Here is a 13,643-nt window from a genome sequence, read left to right on the forward strand (position 1 = left end):
GTTGTTTGTTTACCTTGATATGCTGCGCAGGAAGCGCGTGGTCAGAAAGCTCAGCAACAGAAAGTATTGATTTTAAAGCCACTACTACTGGAAAGGAACAGTGAGACAGTAAAGATGTGGGTGGCAAAATAAAATTGGTCAGCTGAAATATGTGGGAATGCTCAGGAGACATCTGTTGGTTTGTCACCAGATGCTACAACATTCACAAGGAAGTATTAAATGTTAGAGTTATAACCCCCTCTCTCCCCCCAAAAAAAGATTAAAATCCAAGCATAAGTTTGACTAATGCAGAACTTGACACAATGTTTATTTTCCAAAAATGCATGAACCTTTCAGATCCAACACGTAAATTAGTCCTCACAAAACTAGAACACAATCCATGCTGGTTGCAACTGTCCTTATGATGTCTACAGAGACAGGGTGGACTAGACGCTGGTTATAAAGCGTCTGTCTCTCAGGCTGACTCAGACACCAGATTTCACAGGACTGGCGCTGAGAGTGACAGTGTGTTTGGTTGAAGCATAATGAAAGTCAGGATGTTCCTAAGTCGTCCTACTGACACATTTATTTTTTTCTGTCTGAAATCTGTGCTGAAAACTCATGCAAGCATATACAGCCTTTATAGTTAGCTGTTTAGCTCCGTGTAGCTCTGTTCCCCTGCAGAGGACTGATGCCAATGTACGGCTGTTTTCAGAGTATGTTGGTTGGTCAGTAGAGCAATGTTTTAGCCGGTGAACCTGGACACTGACAGGACACCATCAGGCTTTAGTCTGTCGATCTGGTGAAGGACTAGCTTGCTGGACTCCACCACCTTCTCCTCAGTGTAATCCTCCAGAAAGTGTTCCCTGTAAACCCTGGAGTCACAGCCCATTGAGGCTCTTTCTCTTCAGTGTCACTAGCAGAGCATCAGTACTGTTCTCTGTTTCATTGGTAGGTTATGAAAGTGGACTGTTTCATGGCTTTAACCCTGTAAAATTCATTCTTATACCCAGGAGTAACGCAGTAGTGGCCTCATTTTGTCTTCTGATGATCTGTGGCTCCTCAGTTATTGTCCACTGTCTGTCTTTTACTGTCTGTCTTTAACTAAACCTGCGAAGCTAACCCACCCCATTACGTCACCGTTATTGTACTGAAGATGGCAACCCCCCTTGCAGAGAAGACACAAAATAATCTTTTTCCTTTCATATGTTTATGTTTTTTGTGTTTGTCATATATCGTCTGAATAGAGTGGAAATACATGTAGTGAATTCTGCTAACTTGACTGAATGCTTTGTTTCCCTTTTAAATGTTCAGAAGAATGAGGAATGTTTCTGTGAGAACAATAGACCACTTGAATTGACCATGAGCTAACACTGTGAGCAGGATTTGAACCTGCGTGGGGAAACCCCATTGGATTTTAAGTCCAATGCCTTAACCACTTGGCATCACAGCTCATGTAATGGTGTGACTTGTCCAGAGGAAAGCTCATGATTAGATAAACATACATTTTCTCCTCTTCCTTCCATCAGGTTGGTTTAACACCAGCTGAGTCCTGTGTGGTCAGATTTAGGCAACAAGGAAAACTGTTTTTTAGATCAGGGGTTCTCAACTGGTGGGTCGCGACCCAAAAGTGGGTCATGGACCTCTTCTGGGTGGGTCGCGGACAGCTGGTCAAAATTGAATAGTATATAATGTGCGTCTCAGGTTGGACCATAGGCTGTATAAAAGATGGACGTAGCTACCTAAAACTTTTATTTTGACAGGCATGGTAACCATAGTTTGTTTAACGTTCATTTTAAGTTTGTGTTGATGTTGGGATGCAAGATGGCAAAGCGCAAATATGACCCGTAGTATTTAAAATGTGGATTTTTATACTAGGGCTGGACCCGAATAGCCAACTATTCGTTTGCTGTGCTGGAATCAGGATATCAAGTTTGATCTCTGATCTCTCAAAACTTTGTGCAATTTTGTACAAGCAGTTGTCATGGTCCAGTTACTATGCATGGCTATATGCAGTGAAATACGTGTTGTACAGGAAAATATATTGAATATTGAATTCTGAGAAAAAGTGTGTCGCGACTTACTGACCATGGGAAAATGTTTGTCCCAGGGTGAGACCAGTTGAGAACCCCTGTTTAAGATAGAATGTAAATAAAGGCAAAGTCAAGCCCCAAGCCACTTTTCACATTTTCAACCACAAAAAACAGTAGCACAAAAAAAAAGACACACACACTCCCACACACTCTCTCTCTCTCTCTCACACACACACACACACACACACACACACACGCACGCACATTTTTGCAGCATTGCAGTTATCTGATGGGAGCTAGGCTATACACTATAGCAGCCAAAATTACTTTAATGAAAAAAAAAAACAACTACAACCATTGTAAACACCCGGTCCTCCAAGTACTCTAAACTCATGTCATTTTAAAAATCAATAAAAAGCATTCTATTTATATCACAGGCTACATGTGATTCCTCCACCTAAGCTCTGAGGTGATGTAAACCTCCAAAAGCAAAAAAAAATTCTTACCATGACTTTACATTTTCCAAAGTAGTCAAACAAAACTCCAAACTTTAAACAATCCTCAAGTATTTCCAACTCTGTTATCTTCTTTGTGTTTGTTCCCTTTGCCAAGCCTTTTAGTTTGCCTTTGTTGTAAAAAACAACAACAACAACAAAACAACTCAAAACACTACGTATGAAAAACCATGAGGTAAAGCAGTCAAGTAAAGTTACCATTGCACAGTTTTCACATAGTACTGGTTCAAATGTATACGCCAGTGGGCATACGATAGTCTCAACTGCTCCGTCCATTTTAACAAGAATATGTTCAGTATGGTTTAGAAATGGACTGCAAGGTGGCTCGGTGGTTAGCACTGTTGCCTCGCAGCAAGAAGGTTGCTGGCTCACGTCCCGGTAAGGACACCTGGGATCTTTCTGCCACTGTCCAAAAACATGTTGAGGTTAATTGGTGATTCTAAATTGTCTGTACATGTGAATGTGAGTGTGCTTGGTTGTCTGTCTGTAAGTGTTGCCCTGTGATAGACTGGTGACCTGTCCAGGGTGTCCCCTGCTTTTGCCCTAAGTCAGCTGGGATGGGCTCCAGCGCCCCCGTGACCCTCGTGAGGAATAAGCGGTGTGTAGACAATGGATGGATGGATGGTTCAGAAATGCTTCACTATGTTGACCTGCTAACAGAAAGAACCCACACTGTTACGTATGAACCGATGTCACTTCATCATGGCGACTCACTTGCTAGATTGCTCAGAAAATAAATGAGTCATATCTGTGGTTTGAAAAATTTGATACAAATTAGACTTTAGACAAAGTGTTTTTCTAATGTATTTAAATATATAAAAACATGCTCGTTTAGTTTCCCTTTGAGCTTTTTTTTTTTTTTTTTAAATGTTGCCTACAGTAATATCAGGTGAAGATCAACTGACCTAGACAAGGCAAACAACTGGTCATGTTACAGATAATTATTCACTTTCAGAGAAAAATATTTGTCCTCCTAAAACCAGAACACAATCCGTGCTTGTTTGCAGTTGTTCCATACCCTTAACCAAGTCCTTTAAATACTGAAAAAACAAATTCTTAAAAATTAGGAATCAGCAGATTCTTATCTCTGTAGAACATGTTATTTCATTTGGTTTCAGATGTTTACTGGTTACTGTAAAGACTTTACAGCCAGCAACGAAGCAGGCAAACTGATTAAATCACAGTCTTGTGTGGGTTGATCAGCTCGTGTGCAGTGGTGGCTCAGCAGTTCAACCTCTGGGATATTGATCAGAAAGTTGGTGGTTCAAGCCTGAGGGCTGCCCACCTGCCCTTGACCAAGGCCCTTAACTCTGCCTTATCATGCCTGACCCTGAACTCTGACCCCAAGTGGGATATCTGTACATACAAATGTAGTGTGTTGGTCTCTTCCCTTCATTATTCCCCATATTTTAGGTAATTACTGTCCATAATTCACTGTAAATCTGTGAACACATACAGTACTATTCATAGTTTTTTCTGTGTTACCATAGTTTAGTATGGAAGAAAGACTTATGATTTGATACAACTACTATTGTTGTTGAAGCTTCTTTGTTGTGTGACCTAACTTCTTCTGTGTTCATGGTCCCACATTTTCAGTCCAACTCTTTGTTCCATCATTACTAGTCATACACCCGCTAAAATGAATTAGTCATCTCAGATTTTCAACATCATGATGTCAATCAGATGAAAACAGCTACAAACATTTAGAAAAAGACAGAAATTGAAAATTGTGTGCAGTTTATATTTGAATTGTTAGGAATATAGCAATCAGTGGGAAAACTGAAAGTAAAAGCTGTGTGTTACTTTCTTCATCGTTCTCCCTTCAGTATTCCCCCGTCTGTGTTCATAACCCCTGTATCTCGGGTTTGAGTTTCAGACGGCGTAACGGCATTGAAAACTATTATTATTATTGTTATTATTCAGGGTGAGTATCGGATAATCTCCACTAAAACAACACATTAGTGATTACACAACTTCAACTAAATTTATCACACATAATTTATCATTCATTATTTTCTCAGCTGGAAAAATGTAGCCGCATTTATTGGTGCGTGGCCGGAGAAGGGGTGTGTTCAAATTACAGAATTGGACTGGCACCGATCTCTTGTGTGTCATAACCTCACTTTCTGTGTGAGGGGAAATTTCCTGTAACATTATCCTCAAATACATGCTCGATGTCTGGGAAATGTTTTCAGAATGTCACAATTTGGGGTTTTTACAGACATAGATTCAGCACATAAATGCCAAATGATCAAAAGCTGAAAATATGGATGAGAGGTCACGTCTATCTTTGTCTATCCGTCCGTCTGTCTGCCTGTCTTACCCTCTTTCTGTGTCTTTCTTGTCTCTTTGTCAGAGAACGCTGGTTTCTTTCATTCTCCAAATGGTAATTTCCTCTCTACTGATTGACGCGCCCTGTTAAAGTTGCGCTGAAAGAGACGGTTAACAGACATTCACCTGGGGGGGATTGGGTGACAAACACACAAAGGTCAGTGCAGAAGTTATGTATTGTCGTACCACAGCGCAATCTAGAGAAGTCAAGGATCTTAGAGGATATTAGTAATCTGAGTGCTTTACTGACCACTATGCAACAAACATTTAGACGTTATATGTAAAGAGATACACAAACTGCATAGAGATGCAAAGATCTCACATGGTTCAATTTGCTTTGTATTATCGAAAAATAATACTGTTAGTATTTATGCATGTTAGCGCTCAAAAGAGCAACCGGTATACATGTACAATACAACTGATTCCATTGCGTTCATTTGTTTAATTGTAAAAAGATTGTGTTGTATTCACCATTAAGGTTTGCAACTTGAACATTTCACATTTATTAGTCTGTAATCTTACTGGATCTGCAAAAAAAGATGCAATAAATACTCATAAAATGGCACCGCATTATATCAACCCTGCAAACCTGCATCTATGTAAAAAAAAATAAAATAAAATCATGGCTGCCGCACCTATGAGAGCCAGAAACTGTAAAAACAAACTATCAGACCTTTAACTTTCCAATGGTCCTTGAACTACTCATCTGTGAGGCGTTCCATCAGAAAAAATAACCAAATGTAAGCTTAAAATTGTCATATTTCATTAAAATCATATTTATTTTACATGTTGCACTAATGGGCTGCAAGGTGGCGCAGTTGGTAGCACTGTTGCCTCGCAGCAAGAAGGTTGCCGGTTCGCGTCCTGGTGGGGGCACCGGGGATCTTTCTGCGTGGACTTTGCATGTGTGGGTTCTCCGGCTTCCTTCCACAAGGTCCAAAAACATGTTGAGGTTAATTGGTGATTCTAAATTGTCTGTAGGTGTGAATGTGAGTGTGCTTGGTTGTCTGTCTCTAACTGTGGCCCTGTGATAGACTGGTGACCTGTCCAGGGTGTCCCCTGCCTTCGCCCTAAGTCAGCTGGGATAGACTCCAGCCCCCCTGCGACCCCCGTGAGGATTAAGCGGTGTATAGATAATGGATGGATGGATGTTGCACTAATCAGGTTCTGTGAAAAACTTTTATTCTGCGCTCTGCTGTGCAACTAGGATGCCATTAGCAACTCAGCTGGTCTTGTGACAAAATTCCCTTTTTAGCTTAACTAGGTTGAACGGAAGGCTGTGTTTACACAGATAGAAGACAAGCATGGAAACTAAAAATAGTATGCAGAGCTATCCTTTTTTCAGTACTGATAACACCTGTGGACACTTGGAAATGTTGTACATGTTCATTCTAGTTAAGTAAAATAAATAATCATAAAAACTACATTTATTTATATATTTTAATGATGTATGGCATTATAACTGTGTCATCCTACACAGAAATCACGCCAGGTTGTCGTGCTGTTTCCATAAAGGTGAGCCCACAGTGAGTAAATATGTGATGGAAGCAGAAACCACCCAGGAACTATTTGGAATTGAAAGGGTTAATTTGTGTTTACAGTTGACTTTTGTGTTTCCACTTTGCAGAGATTATTAAAAAACTGTGCAAATGGCCACAAGTCATGAACACATGAGCACATTTTTCCATTAATTAAGCTACAAATTGTTGCTCAACTTTTCCAAGCTTTTTTTTTTTTTTTTAAAGAAGGGGGGCTGCTTCAACTGCTGAGCTGATCCCCTCTGTGGAGAACTGGGCAAATGACCAAACTCTCTACTTTGATATTGCTATCTTTGCTGTCACTGCTGCCGTATCTCAAGCCAGTATTCAAAGACAGTATTCACTTATGGGAACACACAAATCTAACGTTGCATAAAATGATTTTCCTGTTAGCCAGCGACCCTTAGATTTCCTTCAAGAAGACGAATCACCCAGCAGCCTGATGTGAACATGTAATTACAGTTGTTCTGATCAGGTTGTGGTCGTGTCAAACTTGTGAATGTTGTGGATGTAACAGGAGACAGAACCCCGAAGGCTTCTTATCAGAGCCATCAGCAGGTGGGCTTCTACTTTATAAACACACACACACCACACACTTGCATGCTAATGCACACATATACTTACACAAAGTTAAATACCTGAGAGCCAAGAACTGCAATTCCAGCAACTCCACCCCCAACAGAGACACACACATTCACTTTCACATACCTCAGAGTAAAGCGAGCGTAGCCAAGCACCCCCCCAAACTCCTCTCCCCAGGTTTAATCTGATTTCACATTCAGCTATAGGAACACATATCTGCCACACATACGTACGTACGCTCCAAACACACACACAGAGGAGGGAGAAAGGCGTGTAGAGTTTCTGCGCTGAAGTCTTGTGTAAACACCTGCCAGTAATCTACTGACTGAGATGAATCCAGATGAAACAGCCTGTTCTTACAGTTCCTCTTACAGTCTGTTTTACTCTGCTTCACATCCCGGTGTGAACTCCGCTGCGCCACCCTCGACTCACAAGTGTGCTGATAGGAGCCTGGCAGCTCACTTGTGATTCTGCATATCAATCGGCGCCTTCATCACTCGCCATGATTGTTACGTGATTGCTGCCCCTCTTCAGCAGCGCAAACCCGACCCTCAAAACAACTTGTGTGGAGGATCCAGCAGCAGCGCCGCACAAGATGCAGGGTGGGGATTTTCGGCAGGGGCTACCACAAAAGACTGGAGGCTGTGATTAGGATAAAAGCCTATTTCATGCTCGCCATGGCCCGATTCCAAGCCTCCGGTTCACCAAAAGTATCTCAGGGATCACGGGGCCAGCTTTGGGTCAACAGACCGATGTGCATGCTCTCACAACTTTAAAGCGTGTGAACCATCTTTGTCTCTTCCACTGTTTTTGACCGGGATAGAGGCTGTATGGATGACGATGCCAAGCTGTCAGTGATTCAGCTCACCACAAGTATCCAGACAAAAATAAAAGAAGAACATTAGAATGGATTGTCATAATGTTTGGGTACCTTCATGCCCCTGTCTACATGAGTTGCAGTAACTTTGATCCTTTATCTGGCAGCATCCCTGGGTCAAGATTCTAGTTTAATTTAGTTTTAGCAAACCAATCCTCCTGGATGCATCAAACCTTCAAATAGGTAAATAGACTGCATGTATATAACACTTTTGTCATAATTTACTAATGCTTTATACTTTAGTCTCTCAGTCTCTAAGATGTTGAACGTAAACCTTACACCTGTGTGCATATTGTCATTGTGAGAATGTTTGCATCCTGATGTTACCATTCAGGTCGGTGCACCTCTATACAGCCTCATAGAGCTGCAGAGCTGGTTGTGCATTCTTTGTCTTTGGCCTGTAGTCGTGTTTATGTCTTATTTGTGTTGCTTATGTCCACTTCATCTCCCTCAGCATCTGAGAGAGCAAGCATTTCTCCCAGTGCGATCAACAATAACCTGTAATTTGCTTATGTTATAGCATTATATGAGCCACCAAGAACTGTGCTTTTTCCACAGTGGTTTCTAACCTTGACAAGGCTTCCACACTGACAGTAGCACATGGCAGCGAGAAGGTGAAATACAATCCAGGAAATCCAGTTAAACTAATAAATTCATGAGTTTTTAAGCTTACCAAAACACTGTGCAGTGATTTATAATACAGCTGTATAGGGATGGATTTTTACAACTCTGTAAAGTTATCACAGCAAAGGGTTTATGTGACAATTGCACAAAGATTTACAGCATTCGCTTTACACTATAATATACAAGGAACTGCACTTAATTGTTTGGACAATGCAGTGAGATGAGATTAGGGAGCCTTTTTTCAGTTTTGTATTTACTAGAAAGCAGAGACATGACACTGGAGAATTTTGACCAAAGAAAGAAACCACTCAAGCATATACATGTGTATATAGCAAAGTCTGCTTTTTGAGAGTTTGAAATCCATAAAGAGCACAGAATTGAACATTTATAGCCTGGAAACAGCTCTGGAACTTAAAGTCAGTCAATGCAATAAGGACACTTCAAAGTTGAGCCACTTTCAGCACTTCGGCTGGATTGCGCTTCATGGTGATCCAGCTGTGTGCAGTGTAGGTCTGAACATCCTATAGTTGGTCTTTCCTTTGTCATTACCTGCCAGTAATACTGATAGCAGACTGACATTTTGCTCGAATGCAGAAACAATCTTCTTAGATCCTCTGTCGCCTGTGTGATAAGAGCAGTCGTATGTGAGGAGAAGAACAGTCTGTAATCAAAGATTTCCACAGAATCAGGGACAATAGGAAGTGTAATTTTACACTGATTCGCCACACTCTTAGCGAGATTACTTTTCATGATAGCCACGACCGCAGTCAGAACACAACACTCAGCGCTGGTTTGTGAAAGTACTGTCTTCCAGCTCCACACCCTGTGAGAAAAAACCCCTGTTTTCCTCTCTCCCCTGAATGGAAAGAGATTTTTGCATTCTTTCCTCAGATGAGAGGACGGAAGGGGAAGCCGCAAAGGGGAAAAGATACTGTAATGGCAGTATCAGAGCACAATAATGATAGATGCAGGTTTCGGGCCCAACTCCACAGGGATGCATTCGCTGAGTTATCGCTCCTGCGCTGCTGCCGCAGCGGCTGCTGATGAGGCAGCTGATTGACGGCGGCGGTGAAGAGCGGCCAGGTGAGGTCAGGTTTCTGGGATGAGATTCATTTGCCTTCATTTACATATCAATCTATTGAGTCTGAGACTGGGATTATGTAGGAATAGTCACTTCATTGCTATTCAGGCCATCTGAATATTGTGAGTTATATGTCCTCTCCATGAAGAATGTTCATTTGTGCAGTCAAGGAGGGCCGAGAGTGTGCACGAGTGTGAGACAGAAAGAGAGAATATCTTCCTTCCTAACTGATATGATGTTTGACATTTCAATTACTGCTCCTGACCGGTGAGGTTAATAATGCTACCAAAGCAATCAGGGACAAGCACACATACACACACGTGCACAGATGCAACGCATTCAGGAGTGTGCACGTGCGCACACACACGCATGTGTCCGTGCTAATGCATTCCAATCATGCCAACCTAGTTAAGTGGCCATAAATAAGATGTCATTTTAAACCAGGAATTTAAAAACTGTCTCCAAATCTCATCTCCTCATCAGCGAGCGCTCTTTCCTATCTTTGGACAGCGAATCCACTGTACACACACAAACACACGCACACACACATTTACTCTCTACTGATAATATATTGGGGGTCTAGTGTATGTCTGTCTGATGGTTTGGATCCATTCACTGCAGTCATGTTAGCCATATATTTGATTGGCACTTTCCAACAAGAAAACTACAACCAACAGGACATGCCTCAGTTACTACACTGTTTCTTTCTTACTCACACACACACACACACACACCTACACACACACACACACACACACACACACTGGCATAACAGTTCAGTGTGTGGCAGCTGTGAACTCATGCGAGCTCTGTGGTGGGCCAGAATAAATGGGAGGATTTCTTGTTGTTACAGTGTAATAAGGGTGACGATCAACAGGTGGAGATAATGGAGCTTGGTCTTGCTGAGCCAAAGTAATCACACCCCACACACACACACACACACACACACACACACGCACACACAGGAGTTGATGCTTTTTCTGACCTCAGCACATCAATAAATGACATCAGTTGTATAGATTACCATTACAAATCCTTTCCACTAAATCAGACCCTTTATGTCTGCCTCTTGTGGATTAACGTCCGTTTTTATCAGCATCCAAAAAACTGCTCTTTGAGCTTAAGACTGTGGAAAGTCAAGAAAGTGAAGAGGAAGGTGGTAGTTGGAGCTTAAAGAACAAGAGGTTTTGGTTTTTTAGGAGGGAGATTGTGGACCCTTGTGGTTTTCAGGGAGAAACAGACGAATGGTGGGAGGTTTAGACTGAAGAGGTTGCAGGTGGGGTATGGAGCCTGTATGAGCAGAGTCCAACTTGTGAACTAGACTGCGCTGGTTTAAATGGATGTGTGCCAGCGTGTGTGTGTGTGTGTGTGTGTTTGTGTGTGTGTACACGTGGAGGGGTCCACCATTTGGCCAGCAAGTGTGCTCTCCTGACAGGTATTATATTTCAACCGCAGATAGAAAACCAAGTCTGGAACCGTTGGACCTGACGGCAAGAGCGATAGAGCGAGGGATATCGAGGGATGAGCGGTTGAGGAGAAAAACTAGCTGATTAAAAACATATTCATTATTTCGAAAGGCAAAACTGGAAACATGATGGGGAGAGTGGAAAAGCGAACAAACACATGTTTTCCATAAGTCCACTGAGTCTTAATGTTTTTTATTTGTTAAGAAAGCAGAGAGGGAGATGTAGGAGAGACCTTCTGGAGAGTTCGGACCACCGGCCAGAGTGTGAGCTGAGAAATAAACCGCTAAACCAACTACTGCGTACACTGCAGTGGATATCTGGAATCCTGCAAGTGAAATTAGTTTTTTGTCACAGCGAATCTGTAAAACTCATTATTTGGTCATTTTAATGAGACTTTTAATCCTCTGAACCCAAAAACCAGCAGGCAGAAAGGCTTTTCTTTAAAAAAAAAAAAATAAATCACCAAAACTACACAATTTATCAGAGATGCAAATTGCAAAAGCAAAAGGACTTGTCGATCTTAAACTTTTCGTGGTCAAAAATAACCAAATCAAAACTTAAAATTGTGATATTACATCAAAATCACTTTATTCTACACCTTTTATTGAAAAATGACCTAACATAAACAAAGGATCTGTACTCCTTAAGCAACAGAGAAGCCACGAGTGACTCAGTTAGGATCAACAATCACATGAGGATAATTCAGGGACTTTTCGGCTGAACTGCAGGTCGTGGTTATCTGTAGTACAGAATAGACAAGTATGAAAGCAAATTCCATCCATCCATTATCTATACAGCGCTTAATCCTCACTAGGGTCGTGGGGGGCTGGAGTCTATCCCAGCCAACTTAGGGTGAAGGCAGGGGACACCCTGGACAGGTCACCAGTCTATCACAGGGCTACACTTGGAGACAGACAACCAAGCACACTCACATTCACACCTATAGACAATTTAGAATCACCAATTAACCTAAAAATGTTTTTGGACACTGGGAGGAAGCCGGAGAACCTGGAGAGAACCCTCGCTGCATGGGGAGAACATGCAGACCTAACCGGAACGCGAACCGGGGACCTTGTAGATGTGAGGCGACAGTTCTAACCACAAGCAGATTGAAAATGGAAAAATAAAAATATCTATTGTATGTAGAGCTACTTTGTTCCAGAAATTTTAACATCTGTTGGCCTTTACTTTTGGACAAATGCTGACTATGTTTTAGTTTTTTTGTTTTTTTTCAATTTTTGTATAACAAATAGTGAAAAAAAAAAAAAATCAACTTTACTTTTTAGGTTTTTCACGACATTAGAACTTTGTTAAACTCCACAGAAGCTATGTTTGGGTTCTCTCTACCTGTAACCATTGTTGTGCTGTTTTTTTAAAAATAGAGGTACAGGACTTTATATTGCAGTGAAGAAAGTGAGTAAAAATGTGACAGACGCTAAAAACACCCAGAAACAGTTTTGGGTTCAGAGGGTTAATGAATATTTTAAAAGTTCGATGTTTTTAAAATATATATATTTTCATTTGTCTTTTTCTTCTCGTCCTTCTCCAGAGAGGACTAAAATAAAACATTCAATTCCACATTTAGGACTTGCTGATACATCTGTCTTTAGGCAAGATTTATGAAGGAAAATAAATGATGTGAATGACTAAGTTCTGATCGTTTATTACACTAATGTTACATTAAACTTTATAAATTTACATGGTTATATATCACCCATAAACAGCTGGGCTCACTTCTGCTATTCGGAGACTTTTATATTGAATACATAGAATATTTATATTAAAGAAATATGAGTTAAACTTTAAAACAGCAGCAGAAAAGGAACAAGTATTACAATTTCTTGTGAAATTTGGATCAAAAAAGATAAAAATGGATTGAAGTGCAAAAGTCTTTGCTTAACTCTGAAAGCTGCACAACAGAAGCATGTGAATTTGGTCACATAGGCAGGTTCTTTAAGATGAATGCTCTTTCACCGCTGACTCGGTCGCGAGCACAAGACGTTTTGTTTGAAGTGTTGAGGGGCACGTTGACTTCTTCTGTTGACGGAGGCCTGTTTTATCCACTGAGGCAGAGCAACAGATACCCGTGTAATCAAATCTGCTACGCTAGGGGCGCATTTGAGAGCCAAACCCTATACAAGCCAAATTTATACAAATGGGCCTCTTTTGTTCACAGGATACAATACAGCTGCTCAATTTACGGCTGCACTCTGAACGGATGCAGAAGCACCGAGGTGTAAGTGAACAAACAACAACACGCAACGCTGTGCTCCCCTTGTCTTTTGATTTTCATGCTTGCCTTCATTTTCCATTACACACACGCACAAACAGCCGGGGCAAATTTTATCTAACTCGTTGCTGATCAAACCTCTGGGTGCAAGTAGAGATAGCGAGGGGTGGACGAGGTAAATCAATGGCTGTGTAGAGAGGCTGTGTTCCCTATTAAAGAAAAGGCTGACGCACGCATTGAGCTACGCCTGCTAACTGACAGCTGTAAAGATGAACAATGAGACTCTCTTGCTTCATAACCTGGAAAGAGAGACCTTTTCTGGTCCCTGGTTGGTACCACTCTCATTCTTGCCGCCACCAAATTGTGTGTATGAAAGCTGAATACAAC

At 41.3% G+C, this 13,643-nt stretch overlaps 1 non-coding gene across 1 annotated transcript; it reads right to left on the bottom strand.

The window, feature by feature from the left end:
- Window positions 1–1,350: 1,350 nt before the first annotated feature.
- Window positions 1,351–1,431, bottom strand: trnal-uaa (transfer RNA leucine (anticodon UAA)). The gene has a single exon. It is a non-coding gene; the product is annotated as a tRNA-Leu (tRNA).
- Between the last annotated feature and the right edge of the window lie 12,212 nt (window positions 1,432–13,643).

The sequence above is a fragment of the Stegastes partitus genome, unplaced genomic scaffold (genome assembly GCF_000690725.1).
Source record: "Stegastes partitus isolate 25-593 unplaced genomic scaffold, Stegastes_partitus-1.0.2 Scaffold810, whole genome shotgun sequence".
NCBI classification, from domain to species: Eukaryota; Metazoa; Chordata; class Actinopteri; family Pomacentridae; genus Stegastes; species Stegastes partitus.